This window comes from Bos mutus, chromosome 19 (genome assembly GCF_027580195.1).
Source record: "Bos mutus isolate GX-2022 chromosome 19, NWIPB_WYAK_1.1, whole genome shotgun sequence".
Lineage (NCBI taxonomy): Eukaryota > Metazoa > Chordata > Mammalia > Artiodactyla > Bovidae > Bos > Bos mutus.
The window spans coordinates 58,347,699-58,365,116 of record NC_091635.1 but is presented as its reverse complement, the minus strand read 5'-3'; positions in this window follow the sequence as shown (position 1 = coordinate 58,365,116).

The window sequence follows — 17,418 nt, the reverse complement described above, 5'->3', positions numbered from 1 at the left end:
ATATGTTTAAAAGGATATAGATAGTACACTTTGGAAAAAGGCAAATGAGTTATGCCTTACTCAGAAAGATTTTGCAATTTTTTCTATTAATTCTACTTAATAGAAGCTTTTATATCCTATTGTAGAGAACTTAGTGGTTAAGAGTGGTATAATAATATGACCAATTTATATTGATATTACGTGTACATACACATAAACAGAAGAAATTATCAGCCATTCAAATGACTACATGAGTGTGTCATTCCTGTGTCACATTTAGAGTGATGGGCTGCCATCTCTATATATACATATTGCTATTGCTAAGTCACTTCAGTCGTGTCCGACTCTGTGTGACCCCATAGACGGCAGCCCACCAGGCTCCCCTGTCCCTGGGATTCTCCAGGCAAGAACACTGGAGTGGGTTGCCATTTCCTTCTCCAATGCATGAAAGTGAAAAGTGAAAAGTGAAAGTCAAGTCCTTCAGTCGTGTCCAACCCTCAGTGACCCCATGGACTGCAGCCTTCCAGGCTCCTCCATCCATGGGATTTTCCAGGCAAGAGTACTGGAGTGCGGTGCCATTGCCTTCTCCAATATATACATATATACACATGCAATTATAGTATGACTGTATAATTATCTACTGAACGTTTCAGTTGAGGAGCAGGACTTTAATTCCTATATTAAGATAGTGATATTCAGACCCTCAGGAAATTGCTGGTGGAAAATTTGTGCATCAAAATCTTGATTATAGTCTCAATGAAATTATACAAAAGTTGTTGAAGAGTGGGAGATAGCTTAATTTCAAATTTATACTATGAGTGTATTTAACATTTTCAAATGAGTCAATAAATCATTGAATGGGTCAGTGCATGAATATATACATTTGTATACACTCGTGGTTTAATCTTACATTTGTGAAAACAAATTACAAAATCAGGCAGATTCTTCACCATCTGGCGTTTCCACCAGAAACGCCCCACATTAATAACATTATTGAGAGTAATGCATTTTGAGGTATTGGTATACTTTCAGAGACATCAAGATTCTTTTAATATTTTTTCCAATTTTTGAAAATTAATTATTTGAAAAGAGAAAAACCATATCACTTTAACTGATTACTGAAATATACATTAGGCCTCCATGGAGCTGCTCTCTTCATCTGCACAATATTGAAAATAAATTATTTTCTGTTTGCCTTTAAACTTGTTTCTTTAAAATAGAAATCAATCATATTCTAGTATAGAATATTTTATTTTAAATAAATCATAATATTTCTATGATAAGAGGCCAGGAATTAAATAACATGTTTTTGTATACTGAAGTATTAAGCACCTTGAAAAATAGGGGACTGTAGGTTCTTTTTTATTTAGTTGGAAGATAATAGCTTTACAATGTTGTGTTAGTTTCTGCCATATGACAACGTGAATCAGTCATGATTTTATAAGTATGCATGCCCTCCATTTTGAACCTCCCTGCCCTCTCCCATTCCATCCCTCTAGGTCATCAGCACAGGACTGGGCTCCCTGTGCTATATAGCAGCTTCTCCCTAGTTATCTACTTTAAGCATGATAGTGTATATATGTCAATGCCACTTTCTCAATTCATCCCACCTTCTCCTTCGCCCAATGAGTCCACAAGTCTGTCTCTATATCTGCATCTCTATTCCTTCATTGAAAATAGGTTCATCAATACTATTTTTCTAGATTGCATATATGTACATCAATGTATGATATTTGTTTTTTTCTCTGAGTTAGTTCATTCTGTATAACAGGTTCTAGGTTCATCCACCTTACTACAGCTGACTTAAATTTGCTCCTTTTTTATGGCAGAACCATATTCCATTGTATATTTGTACCACTCTTCTTTAGCTGTTCATCTGCCAAAGGATATCTAGATCACGTCCATGCCCCATCTATTTCAAATAGTTCTGCAATGAACATTGGGGCACATATGTCTTTTAGAATTGCTGTTTTCTCAGGACCCCATTCCAGTACTCTTGCCTGGAAAATCCCATGGACAGAGGAGCCTGGTAGGCTGCAGTCCATGAGGTCGCTAAGAGCCAGACATGACTAAGCGACTTCACTTTCACTTTCACTTTTCACTTTCATGCATTGGAGAAGAAAATGGCAACCCACTCCAGTGTTCTTGCCTGGAGAATCCCAGGGACAGAGGAGCCTGGTAGGAGGCCGTCTATGGGGTCGCACAGAGTCAGACACGACCGAAGCGACTTAGCAGCAGCAGCAGCAGCAGGGTATATGCCCAGTAGTGGGGTTGCTGGGTGACATAGTAGTTTTATTTTTACTTTTTTTCTTTTTTTTCCCAAGAAATCTCCATACTGCTCTCCATAGTGGCAGTATCAATTTACATTCCCACCAATAGCACAAGAGGGTTCCCTTTTCTCCACATGCTCTCTAGCATTTATTGTTTGTAGATTTTTTTTTTTTTTTGGTGATGGCCATTCTGACTGGTATAAGGAGATACCTCATTACAGTTTTAATTTGCATTTCTCTAGTAATAAGCTATGCTGAGCATTTTTAATATATTAGCCATCTGTATGTTTCTTTGGAGAAATGTCTGTTTAGGTCTTCAGCCCATTTTCTGATTGGTTTCTGTGTTTTCTGATGTTGAGCTGTATAAGCTGCTTATATATTTTAGAGATTAATCCTTCATCAGTTACTTCAATTTCAATTATTTTCTTCCATTATGAAGGTTATGCTTCTATCTTGTTTATGGTTTCCTTTTCTATGCAAAAGCTTTAATTTTAATTAGGTCTCATTTCTTTTTGCTTTTTATTTCCATTATTCTAGGAGATGGTTGAAAGAGGATATTCATGTGACTTATGTCAAATAGTGTCAAACTGGCTATGTTTTTCCCTAAGAGATGTAGAGTTTCTGGACTTACATTTACGTGTTTAATCAATTTTTAGTTTATTTTTGTGTATGGTGTTAGGAAGTGTTTAGTTTCATTGTTCTACATGCAGCTCTCAAGATTTCCTGGTGCCATTTGAAGAGGTTGTCTTTTTTGCACTGTATATTCTTGCCTTCTTTGTCAAATATAAGGTGGCCATAGGTGTGTGGGGTATCTCTGGGTTTTCTGTATTGTTCCATTGTTATATATTTTTTTGTTTTTGTGACATTACCATACTGTCTTGATGACAATAACTTTGTTGTATAGTTGAAGTCAGGGAGGTCGAGTGCTCCTGTTCCATTTTTCTTTCTCAAGATTGCATTGGTTATTCAAGATATTTTGTGTTTCCGTACAAATTGTAAATATTTTTGTTCTAATTCTGTGAGAAATGCCATTGCTATTTTAATGGGAATTGAATTAAATCTGTAGTTTGCTTTGGGTAATAATTTTCACAATATTCATTCTTCCAATCCAAGAACATGTTATATTTCTCCATCTGTGTCTTTTTTTATTTCTTTCATCAATGTCTTATAGTTTTTTGCATAGGGGTCTTTTGTATCTTTAGTTAGGTTTATTCTTAGGTGTTTTAATGTCCCCTCACCCTTAAATCCCTCCCTCCACCTTATCACATCCCTCTAGGTTGTCACAGAACACCATGTTTCATCTCTCTGGGTCATATAGCAAATTCCCACTGGTTATCTATTTTACATATGGTAATCAATATGTTTCAATGCTACTCTCTCAATTTTCCTATGCTCTGCTTCCCCTACAGTGTCAGTAAGTCTGTTTTTTCTATGTCTGCCTCTTCATTTCTGCACTGCAAATAGATTCATCAGTACTATCTTTTTAGATGCCATGTAAATATTCATTAGTGTATGATATTTGTTTTCCTCTTTCTGACTTACTTCACTCAGAACTACAACAAAGTTTCACAATTTGTATGGAAACATAAGAGAATCTGAATAGTCAAAACAACCTTGAGAAAAAGAATAGAGCTGGAGGAATCAACCTGCCTGACTTTAGACTATACTATAAAGCTACAGTCATCAAGATAGTATGATAATTGTGGTTGTAGGGTTTTCTCTTTCAGTACTTTAAATATATCCTGCCATTCCCTTCTGGCTTTTTGAGTTTCTGCTGAAAGATCCACTGTTAATTGTATGAGTTTTCCCTTGTATGTTTCTTGTTGCTTTTCCCTTGCTGTTTTTAATATTCTTTCTTTGTGCTTAATCTTTGTGAGCTTGAATAATATGTGTCTCAATGTGTTTCTCCTGGGGTTTAAGCTGTAGGGGACTCTCTGAGCATCTTGGACTTGACTGACTATTCCCTTTCCCATGTTGGGGAAGTTTCAACTATAACTTCTTCAAAAATTTTCTAGGTGCCTTTCTTTTTTTTTCTTATTCCTCTGGGACCCCTATAACTCAAATGTTGGTGCGTTTAATATTGTTAATGGCACCCCACTCCAGTACTCTTGCTTGGAAAATCCCATGGACGGAGGAGCCTGTTAGGCTGCAATCCATGGGGTCACTAAGAGTCAGACACGACTGAGCGACTTCACTTTCACTTTTCACTTTCATGTATTGGAGAAGGAAATGGCAACCCACTCCAATGTTCTTGCTTGGACAATCCTAGGGATGGGGGAACCTGTTGGGCTGCCGTCTGGTCGCACAGAGTTGGACACTACTGAAGTGACTTAGCATAGCATAGCATAGCAAAGATCTCTGAGGCTGTCCTCAATTCTTTTCATTCCTTTCCCTTTATTCTTCTCTTCAGCAGTTATTTCTGCCATTCTATCCTCTAGCTCACTTATGTGTTCCTCTGCCTCAGTTATTCTGCTATTGGTTCCTTCTAGAGCATTTTTAATTTCAGTAATTGTATTATTCATCTCTTTTTGCTTATTCTTTATTTCTTTTATGTCCTTGGTGATTGTATTAACTGTTTTAAATGCTTCTTGTACTTTCTCCATTCTATTTTCAAGTTTTCAGAGCATCTTTACTATGATTATCCTGAATTATCTTTCAAGGAGATTACTTATTCCTCTTCACTTATTTGGTCTTGTGATTTTCTACCTTGTTTTTTCATTTGTGCTGTATTTCTCCGTCTTTTCATTTTTCCCCCCTAACTTGCTCCACTTGATATCTCATTTTCCCAGGCTTTAAAGTTGTATTATTTCTTTCTTTTGATTTTGCCCTTTAAAGGAAATTTTGGCTGGGTGGTTTGTGTTGATTTCTTGTTGGGGGTGATGTGCTTGTGTTATGGGTGTGGGAGGCGATCAAGTAGATAATTACAGAAATACTGGGACATGTCCACACACTTCCACACATACAGTTATGACCAAAGTGTTCCAGAGAAAAGAGTACAGGAGTCTGACTTGGTGAGCAAGGGAAAGCAAAGGTGCTATCAGACAATTGAAAGTAGAGTTAGCTAATGCTCGATCTGGAAATCTGAGTATTAGCAGAAGGCCAGCTGGATATATAGCATAGAGAGCTCAACAATTTAACTTACCTGGTGAAAGAAGAAAGAGTGAAGGAAAAGAAAAGGAGAATATAAAAAGGGGGAAAAGAGAGAGGAGAAGAGAGGGAAAGGACAAAAGGAGAGGGTGGACAAGAGGATTAAAGAAAAAGAGAGAGAAAAGAAGAAATAGAGGAGCAAAGATGAGCAGATGTATGTGGAAAAGATTTATATACATATTCAGGAATAGCTACAGTTGGTAAAGAACTATAGGAAAAGCAGTTGAATACATCAAAAACAAACAAAAAAAATCAAGAAAAAAAAAGTGAGAAAGAAAAAAAAAAAAGGGGGGGACTTAAAATGAATGTTTTTCTTTATTTTTTTGACAGGAAAAACAAAGAGTAAAACTCCACAGCATTACAAAAGGCTAATATGTAGGTGGAAATATGTAGGGTGGGTAAACCATGTGATTTATAAGAAAAAAACAAAATCTTAAATGATTTTTTTTTTTTAACCAAGGAAAACTCCACAGCACTGCAAAAAGCTAGTATGATGGTGCAAATATGTTGGAGAATAAACAGCGTGATATATAAGGAGAAAGAATCTTAAAATGATTTTAAAAAATTTTTATAACAAGAACAAAGAGGAAAATTCCATAGCACTGCTAAAGGCTAGTGTGAAGGTGGAGATATGTTGGGGGAATAAACAGTGTGATATACAAGAGAAAAAAGAAAAAAAAAAATTAAAAAGTTTCTCAGGGTCGTAGCTCTTGGTTGTGGAGTCTGCCCCTGTCGATGAGGTTGGGTTAGAGTCCTGTGATGTTTTTCTGGTCGGGGGAGCTTGTGCCTGTGTTCTGGTTGCTGGAGCTGGATCTCGTCTCTCTGAAGGGCAGTGCAGTGTCCAATAATAGGTTTTGAAGTGTTTACGGGTTCAGTATGTCTTTGGGTAGTCCTTCTAGCTTTTGCGGTGTTGGCCGCGTCTATATCCAGAGCTGCTTCAAAGTGGCCCTCTCAGCATATCTGCAGTGCTGCCAGCCCCCTACTTTTCCGTGGGATCATTGCTGGTGCTTCTGTTCCCCTGTCCTGCCCTGTACTGCTGGCAAAAACTTGCTAGGTAGGTGCTTGTGTGGATCCTTCTGTGTCGCGGTCACTTGTGTGGGCTTCCTTCAGCCCCTGAGCTCACCCCCTGCATCACGGGGCTTGTGTGCACTTTGTTTCATCTCATTACCTGCTCTCCCTGTCACCGGGGTTATTTGTTCTTCTTTAGGCTGTGCCAGGAGGGCTGTATGTGCTGCCCAAGTTTTTCAGCCTCCTCTCTATTGGCACCCCAGTCCTGCCCTTGAGTCAGCTGTTTGTCACACACAGCTACCCGGACCTGCCTTCTGTGCTGCAAGGGTTGTGCATGCTGGCTGGGTTTGTATGCCGCCCGACTCTCGGTTCCCTGACCCCGCCGTCTGTTTGAGACCACAGTCCAGGAGCTGTTATGCTGAGAAGTGCAGCTTTCTCTGTTTGAAGTGAAGTGAAGTCGCTCAGTCATGCCGGACTGTACCATACCAGGTTCTTCTGTCCATGGTATTTTCCAGGTCATGTATGGATGTGAGAGTTGGACTGTGAAGAAAGCTGAGTTCCGAAGAATTGATGCTTTTGAACTGTGGGGTTGGAGAAGACTCTTGAGAGTCCCTTGGACTGCAAGAAGATCCAACCAGTCCATTCTAAAGGAGACCAGTCCTGAGTTTTCATTGGAAGGACTGATGCTAAAGCTGAAACTCCAATACTTTGGCCACCTCATGCGAAGAGTTGACTCATTGGAAAAGACCCTGATGCTGGAAGGGATTGGTGGTAGGAGGAGAAGGGGACAACAGAGGATGAGATGGCTGGATGGCATCACCAACTCGATGAACATGAGTTTGAGTAAACTCTGGGAGTTGGTGATGGACAGGGAGGCCTGGCGTGCTGCAATTCATGGAGTCGCAAAGAGTCGGACATGACTGAGCAACTGACTGAACTGAACTGAAGACTGGAATAGGTAGCCATTTCCTCCTCCAGAGGAATCTTCCTGACCCAGGGACTGAACCTGGGTCTCCCACATTGCAGGCAGATGCTTTACCCACTGCCCTCCAAGTCCCTGCTTTGCCTGATTTTCAGAGACTTCGGCAGCTCCCCTTTGGACCCGCCTGTGAGGGAATTTCCCTGTTCATGGGAATTTCTGTTTCAGCGCTCGCTTCCTCCCTTAGTGCACAAGCTCCTGCCCAGAATTTCCCCATCTATTCTTCTTTTTGTGTCCCTCCTCTCTCCTACCTCATTTCAGGGAACTTAGCTTGTCCCCATGGAGGCCTGGGGTCTTCTGTGGTCACCTAGAGCTTGCTTTGTAGGATTTGTTCCATAACTTGATGAGTTTTTGATGTATTTGGAGGGAGGCTGGTGATCTCCTCATCTTACTCCTCTGCCATCTTCTTCCATTCCCCTCTGTCCAGTTCTTCATCATTAAAAATAATGTTTGCTGTGGTTTTCTCCAGTATGGTCTTGATTATGTTGACAAACATTTTTCTATGCCAATGTTTTAGAGAATTTTTACCTTAAATGGGTGTTTAATTTTGTCAAAAACTTTCTCTGTCTCTATTGAGATGATCATATGATTTTTCTCTTTCAAATTACCTTGGTGTATCACATTGATCTGAGTATGTTCAAGAATCCTTGCATCCCTGTGGTAAATCCCACTTGATCCTTTCAGTGTGTTGCTGGATTCTGTTTGCTAGAATTTTGGTGAGAATTTTTGTCCCTATGCTCATCAATGATATTTGCCTGTAATTTTCTTTTGTGACATTTTTGCCTGGTTTTGTCATCAAAATGATGGTGGCTTCATAGAGTAAATTTGTGAGAGTCCCCCTCTGTGCAAGTTTTGAAAGAGTTTGAGCAGGGTACATGTTAGCTAGTCTCTAAATGTTTGATAGAATTTACTTGTGAAGCCATCTGGTTCTGAACTTTTGTTTTTTGGAAGATTTTTTTTTTTAATCATAGTTTACATTTCAACACTTGACATTGGCTTTTTCATAATTTTTGTTTCTTTCTGGTTCAGCCTTGTAAAGTTGTAGTTTTCTAAAAATTTGTCCATTTCTTCCAGCTTGTCCATTTTATTGGCATAAAGTTGCTCTCAGAAATAAAATGGCAGCACAAATAGAATGGTGGCACTGATTAAGAAGATAAAAAATGTTTAACAAAGACCTAGGAAGTAACAAAGAATAGATAAATAACAATGAATGACACAATAACAGAAATAAAAGAAAAAATAAGCTAGAGTGAACCAAGAGCAGAATAACCAAGGCAGAAGAATGGATAGATGAGCTAGAAGATAAAATGGTGGACATATCTTAAGCAGAGCAGAATAAAGAAAACAGAATGTAAAGACATGAGACAGCCTCAGAGACCCCTGGGACAACATTAAACACAATATTCAAATTATAGGTGTCTTAGAAGAAGAGAAAAGGTCATGGTATGATAAAATATTAGGAAACAGTAGTCAAAAATTTCCCTAACATGGGATAAGAAAGAGCTGTCTAAGTCCAGCAAGCCCAGAGAGTCCCATACAGGATAAGTCCAAAGAGAAACATTCATCAATCAAACTAACAAAAACTAAACCCAAAGAAAAGTGAGAGAAAAGCAATAAATCACATTCAAAGGAATCTCCATAAGGTTAAAAGTTGATCTTCCAGCAGAAATTTTGCAGGCCAGAAGGGAGTTTCTTCATTTCAATTTATTTGTTTTTAATAGTGACATATATTGAGCAACTATTCCAATAGGATATTTCAACAACGTTCTTGCTTTATAGATTTCCAATGAATTTGCTTATCTTTGAGAATGGATTCTGAACCAGTTGGATAAACATAAATCAATATATAGATTTACACACAGGCATATATAAGCGGAGAATGTGCACCTTAATCACCTGGGAATCTCATTAAATGCAGATTCTAATTTAGGAGGCGTGAGTTAGGGCCTGGATTCTGCATCCTGCTGTTCCACAGTCTCACTATGAGCAATAACATTTACTTCAATTCAGTTCAGTTGCTCAGTAGTGTCCGACTGTTTATGACCCCATGGGCTGCAGTATGTCAGACTTCCCTCTCCATCATCAACTCATAGAGTTTGCTCAGACTGATGTCCACCAAGTTGCTGATCCCATCCAATAATCTCATCTTCTGTCATCCCCTTCTCCTGCCTTCAATCTTTCCCAGCATCAGGGTCAGTTCTTTGCATCAGGTGGCCAAAGTATTGGAAACCATATTGAAACTATATTGGAAACCAAAATAGAAACCATCTGATTTGAATTCTTTCAATGAATATTCAGGACTGATTGCCTTTAAGATTGACTGGGTGGATCTCCTTGCAGTCCAAGGGACTCTCAAGAGTCTTCTCCAACATAACAGCATCTATTCTTTGGTGCTTAGCTTTCTTTATGGTCCAACTCTCATATCCATAAGTGACTACTGGAGAAACCAAAGCTTTGACTATACATACCCTTGTAGGCAAACTGATGTCTCTCCTTTTTAATATGCTGTCTATGATGGTCACAACTTTTCTCCCAAGGCACAAGCATCTTAATTTCATAGCTGCAGTTACCGTCTGCAGTGATTTTGGAGCCCAAGAAAAGAAAGTCTGTCAGTTTCCATTGTTTCCCCACCTATTTGCCATGGAGTGATGGGACCAGATGCCATGAGCATTTATTTGACTAAGTGTGATATTCAATACATTTTCATCCCAAAGTTCTTTATATGATTTTTTTATGATTTATTCAATTTATTTATGATTTTAATATTGCAGAATAAAAAGCTTAAAATGTCATATTTCCCAGTCTTCTTGTTGTTATTCCTGACTAATATTTTTCTTATGAAGAAAATATTAAGTTTCTTTATTTTGAAGTCATAAACTAATTCTGCATGTTAGTCAAATAGAGAATCAAACTAAAGAATCAAACTTTTGAATCTAAAGAATTAAGAAACTTTCCAATCTAAAGAATCAAACTTTACAATTTTTCCTTAATTCCTTTTGAATATGTTTCTGTTCATTTTTAATGCTGTGCAATTTCATTGAGTTGTCAGAGTCTGTATTTCAGATTGCCTGTTTTTTGGTTTATTGTGTTTTTTTTTTTTTTCTTGAGTTCTAGGAGAATTTCAGAAATATGACTTTTAAAAATTTTTCACCATTTTGCATTTAGTAAATTTCTATTATCTCCATGTTTTATTATTATATTTTTTTGTAATTATCCTAGTGAGGGGACTAGTATTTATTTCTGATAGATTAATTTTTTGGTAAATGTGATATTAAAACAAAGAGCAAACTCATATATGTTATGTATAATTTTATTGCTCATTTGTATACATTTCTTAATTATTTTATTTTTGTAAACATTCATTGGTTTGCACCAATTATTCAATAGATTATGGTATATTTGATTCCATAGGTAGAATAATTATTGAAATTCTGTAACTCCTGAGGTACTACACTAGAGATTTCTGCTTGTTACAACTTAATGACTCTTAAAGAGGATAACCTTCTGATTATTAAAGATTCCAATCAGGAGAGAACACTAATGGGTTTTTGTTCCTTTTGACTACTACTCTGAAGAGCAGTTCCACAACTGTGACATTCATATTCATATTAAAATCACAACATGAGAGAAAAACCTTAAAGTGAATAGTTATGGTGATTGGGTGAGGTCCCACTCTTTCTACTTAGCTGGGCATTTATGCGTGCAAAATTCAGAGTTCTTTTAGGGGAAGGGGTTTGGTATTTTTTTATCTATTAACTTCTAAAAATTAATTTATTTTTTACTGAAGGAAAATTTCTTTACAGAATATTGTTGCTTACTGTCAAACCTCAATATGAATTACCCATCAGATCAGATCAGTCACATAGTCCTGTCTGACTCTTTGTGACCCCATGAATCACAGCATGCCAGGCCTCCCTGTCCTTTACCAACTCTCGGAGTTCACTGAGACTCACATCCATTGAGTCAGTGATGCCATCCAGCCATCTCATCCTCTGTCATCCCCTTCTTCTCTTGCCCCCAATCCCTCCCAACATCAGGGTCTTTACCAATGAGTCAACTCTTTTCATGAGGTGGCCAAAGTACTGGAGTTTCAGCTTTAGCATCATTCCTTCCAAAGGAATCCCAGGGCTGATGTCCTTCAGGATGGACTGGTTGGAGCTCCTTGCAGTCCAAGGGACGAACAAGAGTCTTCCCCAACACCACGGTTCAAAAGCATCAATTTTTCGGTGCTCAGCCTTCTTCACAGTCCAACTCTCACATCCATACACGACCACAGGAAAAACCATAGCCTTGACTAGACGAAACTTCGTTGGCAAAGTACTGTCTCTGCTTTTGAATATGCTATCTAGGTTGGTCATAACTTTCCTTTCAAGGAGTAAGCGTCTTTTAATTTCATGGCTGCAGTCACCATCTGCAGTGCCTGATGAACTATGGAATGAGGTTCGTGACATTGTACAGGAGACAGGGATCAAGACCATTCCCATAGAAAAGAAATGCAAAAAAGCAAAATGGCTGTCTGGGGAGGCCTTACAAATAGCTGTGAAAAGAAGAGAAGCAGAAAGTAAAGAGAAAAGGAAAGATATAAACATCTGAATGCAGAGTTCCAAAGAATAGAAAGAAGAGATAAGAAAGCCTTCTTCAGCGATCAATGCAAAGAAATAGAGGAAACCAACAGAATGGGAAAGACTAGAGATCTCTTCAAGAAAATCAGAGATACCAAAGGAACATTTCATGCAAAGATGGGCTCGATAAAGGACAGAAATGGTATGGACCTAACAGAAGCAGAAGATATTAAGAAGAGATGGCAAGAATACACAGAAGAACTATACAAAAAAGAACTTCACGACCCAGATAATCACGATGGTGTGATCACTGACCTAGAGCCAGACATCCTGGAATGTGAAGTCAAGTGGGCCTTAGAAAGCATCACTACAAACAAAGCTAGTGGAGGTGATGGAATTCCAGTTGAGCTATTCCAAATCCTGAACGATGATGCTGTGAAAGTGCTGCACTCAATATGCCAGCAAATTTGGAAAACTTTGCAGTGGCCACAGGACTGGAAAAGGTCAGTTTTCATTCCAATCCCAAAGAAAGGCAAGGCCAAAGAATGCTCAAACTACCACACGATTGCACTCATCTCACACGCTAGTAAAGTAATGCTCAAAATTCTCCAAGCCAGGCTTCAGCAATATGTGAACCGTGAACTTCCTGACGTTCAAGCTGGTTTTAGAAAAGGCAGAGGAATTAGAGATCAAATGGCCAACATCCGCTGGATCATGGAAAAAGCAAGAGAGTTCCAGAAAAGCATCTATTTCTGCTTTATTGACTATGCCAAAGCCTTTGAGTGTGTGCATCACAATAAAGTGTGTAAAATTCTAAAAGAGATGGGAATACCAGACCACCTGATCTGCCTCTTGAGAAATTTGTATGCAGGTCAGGAAGCAACAGTTAGAACTGGACATGGGACAACAGACTGGTTCCAAATAGGAAAAGGAAAATGTCAAGGCTGTATATTGTCACCCTGCTTATTTAATTGATATATCAAGTACATCATGAGAAACGCTGGACTGGAAGAAACACAAACTGGAATCAAGATTGCCGGGTGAAATATCAATCACCCCAGATATGCAGATGACACCACCCTTATGGCAGAAAGTGAAGAGGAACAAAAAAGCCTCTTGATGAAAGTGAAAGTGGAGAGTGAAAAAGTTGGCTTAAAGCTCAACATTCAGAAGACGAAGATCATGGCATCCGGTCCCATCACTTCATGGGAAATAGATGGGGAAACAGTGGAAACCGCCATAGGTATACATATATCCCCTCCCTTTGGAACCTCACTCCTATATCCCTCCCATCCCACCTTCTAGGTTCATACAGAGACCCTGTTTGAGTTTCCTGAGCCATACAGCAAATTCCTGTTGGCTATCTATTTTACATATGATAGTTTAAGCTTTCATGTTACTCTTTCCATACATCTCACCCTCTCCTTCTCCCCATGTCCATAAGTCTATTTTCTATGTCTGTTTCTCCATTGTGTCCTGTAAATAATTTTATCCATATCATTTTTATAGATTCCATATATATGCATTGCAATACAGTACTTTTCTTTCTCTTTCTGGCTGACTTCACTCTGTGAAATAGGTTCTAGATTCATCCACCTTATTAGAACTGACTGAAATGCGTTCCTTTTTATAAGTGAGTGATACTTCATTGTGTATGTATAACACAACTTCTTTATCCATTTATCTCTCAGTGGACATCTAAGTTATTTCCATGTTCTAGCTATTGTAAATAGTGCTACAATGAACAGTGGGATACATGTGTCTTTTTCAATTTTGGTTTCTTCAGGGCATATGCCTAGGATTGCTGGGTCATATAGTGGTTTTATTCCTAGTTTTAAGGACTCTGCATACCATCTTCCATAGTGGCTATATCAATTTATGTTCCCACCAACAGTGCAAGAGTGTTCCCTTTTCTCCACACCCTCTCCAGCATTTATTGTTTGTAGACATTTTGGTGATGGCCACTCTAATCAGTGTGAGATGATATTTCATTTTAGTTTTGATTTGCATTTCTCTAATAATGAAACTAAGCCATGCCCGCGGGGCAACCCAAGAAGGGCGGGTCATGGTGGAGAGATCTGACAGAATGTGGTCCACTGGAGAAGGAAATGGCAAACCACTTCAGTATTCTTGCCTTGAGAACCCCATGAACAGTATGAAAAGGCAAAATGATAGGATACTGAAAGAGAAACTTCCCAGGTCAGTAGGTGCCCAATATGCTACTGGAGATCAGTGGAGAAATAACTCCAGAAAGAATGAAGGGATGGAGCCAAAGCAAAAACTTACCCAGCTGTGGATGTGACTGCTGATAGAAACAAGGTCCGATGCTGTAAAGAGCAATATTGCATAGGAACCTGGAATGTCAGGTCCATAAATCAAGGCAAATTGGAAGTGGTCAAACAAGAGATGGCAAGAGTGAATGTCGATATTCTAGGAATCAGTGAACTGAAATGGACTGGAATGGGTGAATTTAACTCAGATGACCATTACATCTACTACTGCGGGCAGGAATCCCTCAGAAGAAATCGAGTGGCCATCATGGTCAACAAGAGTCTTAAATGCAGTACTTGGATGCAATCTCAAAAATGACAGAATGATCTCTGTTCGTTTCCAAGGCAAACCATTCAATATCACAGTAATCCAACTCTAGGCCCCAACCAGTAATGCTGAAGAAGCTGAAGTTGAACGGTTCTATGAAGACCTACAAGATATTTTAGAACTAACACCCAAAAGGGATGTCCTTTTCATTATAGGGGACTGGAATGCAAAAGTAGGAAGTCAAGGAACACCTGGAGTAACAGGCAAATTTGGCCTTGGAATACGGAATGAAGCAGGGTAAAGACTGATAGGGTTTTGCCAAGAAAATGCACTGATCATAACAAACACCCTCTTCCAACAACACAAGAGAAGACTCTATACGTGGACATCACCAGATGGTCAACACCAAAATCAGATTGATTATATTCTTTGCAGCCAAAGATGGAGAAGCTGTATACAGTCAGCAAAAACAAGACCAGGAGCTGACTGTGGCTCAGACCATGAACTCCTTATTGCCAAATTCAGACTTAAATTTAAGAAAGTAGGGAAAACTACTAGACCATTCAGGTATGACCTAAATCAAATCCCTTATGATTATACAGTGGAAGTGAGAAATAGATTTAAGGGCCTAGATCTGATAGATAGAGTGTCTGATGATCTATGGAATGAGGTTCGTGACATTGTACAGGAGACAGGGATCAAGACCGTTCCCATAGAAAAGAAATGCAAAAAAGCAAAATGGCTGTCTGGGGAGGCCTTACAAATAGCTGTGAAAAGAAGAGAAGTGAAAAGCAAAGGAGAAAAGGAAACATATAAACATCTGAATGCAGAGTTCCAAAGAATAGAAAGAAGAGATAAGAAAGACTTCTTCAGCGATCAATGCAAAGAAATAGAGGAAACCAACAGAATGGGAAAGACTAGAGATCTCTTCAAGAAAATCAGAGATACCAAAGGAACATTTCATGCAAAGATGGGCTCGATAAAGGACAGAAATGGCATGGATCTAACAGAAGCAGAAGATATTAAGAAGAGATGGCAAGAATACACAGAAGAACTATACAAAAAAGAACTTCACGACCCAGATAATCACGATGGTGTGATCACTGACCTAGAGCCAGACATCCTGGAATGTGAAGTCAAGTGGGCCTTAGAAAGCATCACTACAAACAAAGCTAGTGGAGGTGATGGAATTCCAGTTGAGCTATTCCAAATCCTGAACGATGATGCTGTGAAAGTGCTGCACTCAATATGCCAGCAAATTTGGAAAACTTTGCAGTGGCCACAGGACTGGAAAAGGTCAGTTTTCATTCCAATCCCAAAGAAAGGCAAGGCCAAAGAATGCTCAAACTACCACACGATTGCACTCATCTCACACGCTAGTAAAGTAATGCTCAAAATTCTCCAAGCCAGGCTTCAGCAATATGTGAACCGTAAACTTCCTGATGTTCAAGCTGGTTTTAGAAAAGGCAGAGGAACCAGAGATCAAATGGCCAACATCCGCTGGATCATGGAAAAAGCAAGAGAGTTCCAGAAAAGCATCTATTTCTGCTTTATTGACTATGCCAAAGCCTTTGAGTGTGTGCATCACAATAAAGTGTGGAAAATTCTGAAAGAGATGGGAATACCAGACCACCTGATCTGCCTCTTGAGAAATTTGTATGCAGGTCAGGAAGCAACATTTAGAACTTGACATGGACCAACAGAATGGTTCCAAATAAGAAAAGGAGTTCGTCAAGGCTGTATATTGTCACCCTGTTTATTTAACTTATATGCAGAGTACATCATGAGAAACGCTGGACTGGAAGAATCACAAGCTGGAATCAAGATTGCTGGGAGAAATATCAATCACCTCAGATATGCAGATGACACCATGCTTATGGCAGAAAGTGAAGAGGAACTAAAAAGCCTCTTGATGAAAGTGAAAGAGAAGAGTGAAAAAGTTGGCGTAAAGCTCAACATTCAGAAAACGAAGATCATGGCATCCAGTCCCATCACTTCATGGGAAATAGATAGGTAAACAGTGGAAAAAGTGTCAGACTTTATTTTTCTGCACTCCAAAATCACTACAGATGGTGACTGCAGCCATGAAATAAAAAGACACTTACTCCTTGGAAGGAAAGTTATGACCAACCTAGATAGCATATTCAAAAGCAGAGATTTTACTTTGCCAACAAAGGTTTGTCTAGTCAAGGCTATGGTTTGGTTTTTCCCGTGGTCATGTATGGATGTGAGAGTTGGGCTGTGAAGAAGGCTGAGCACCAAAGAATTGATCCTTTTGAACTGTGGTGTTGGAGAAGACTCTTGAGAGTTCCTTGGACTGCAAGGAGCTCCAACCAGTCCATTCTGAAGGAGATCAGCCCTGGGTTTTCTTTGGAAAATATGATGCTAGAGCTGAAACTCCAGTACTTTGGCCACCTCATGCAAAGAGTTGACACATTGGAAAAGACTCTGATGCTGGAAAGGATTGGGGGCAAGAGGAGAAGTGGACGACAGAGGATGAGATGGCTAGATGGCATCACTGACTCCTTGGACATGAGTCTCAGTGAACTCCAGGAGTTGGTGATGGACAGGGAGGCCTGGCATGCTGCGATTCATGGGGTCGCAAAGAGTCAAACAAGACTGAGCAACTGATCTGATCTGATCTGAATAATGAACAGTGTTGAGCATCTTTTCATGTGTTTATATGTCTTCTTTGGAGAAATGTCTGTTTAGGTCTTATTCCCACTTTTTTGATTGGGTTGTTAGGTTTGTCGGTATTGAGTTGTATGAGCTGCTTGTATATTTTGGAACTTAGTCCTCTGTCAGGTGTTTCATTTGCTATCATTTTCGCCCATTCTAGGGTTGTCTTTTCACCTTGCTTATAGTTTCCTTTGCTGTGCAAAAGCTTTTAAGTTTAATCAAGTCTCACTTGTTTCCTTTTTTTTTAATTTAATTT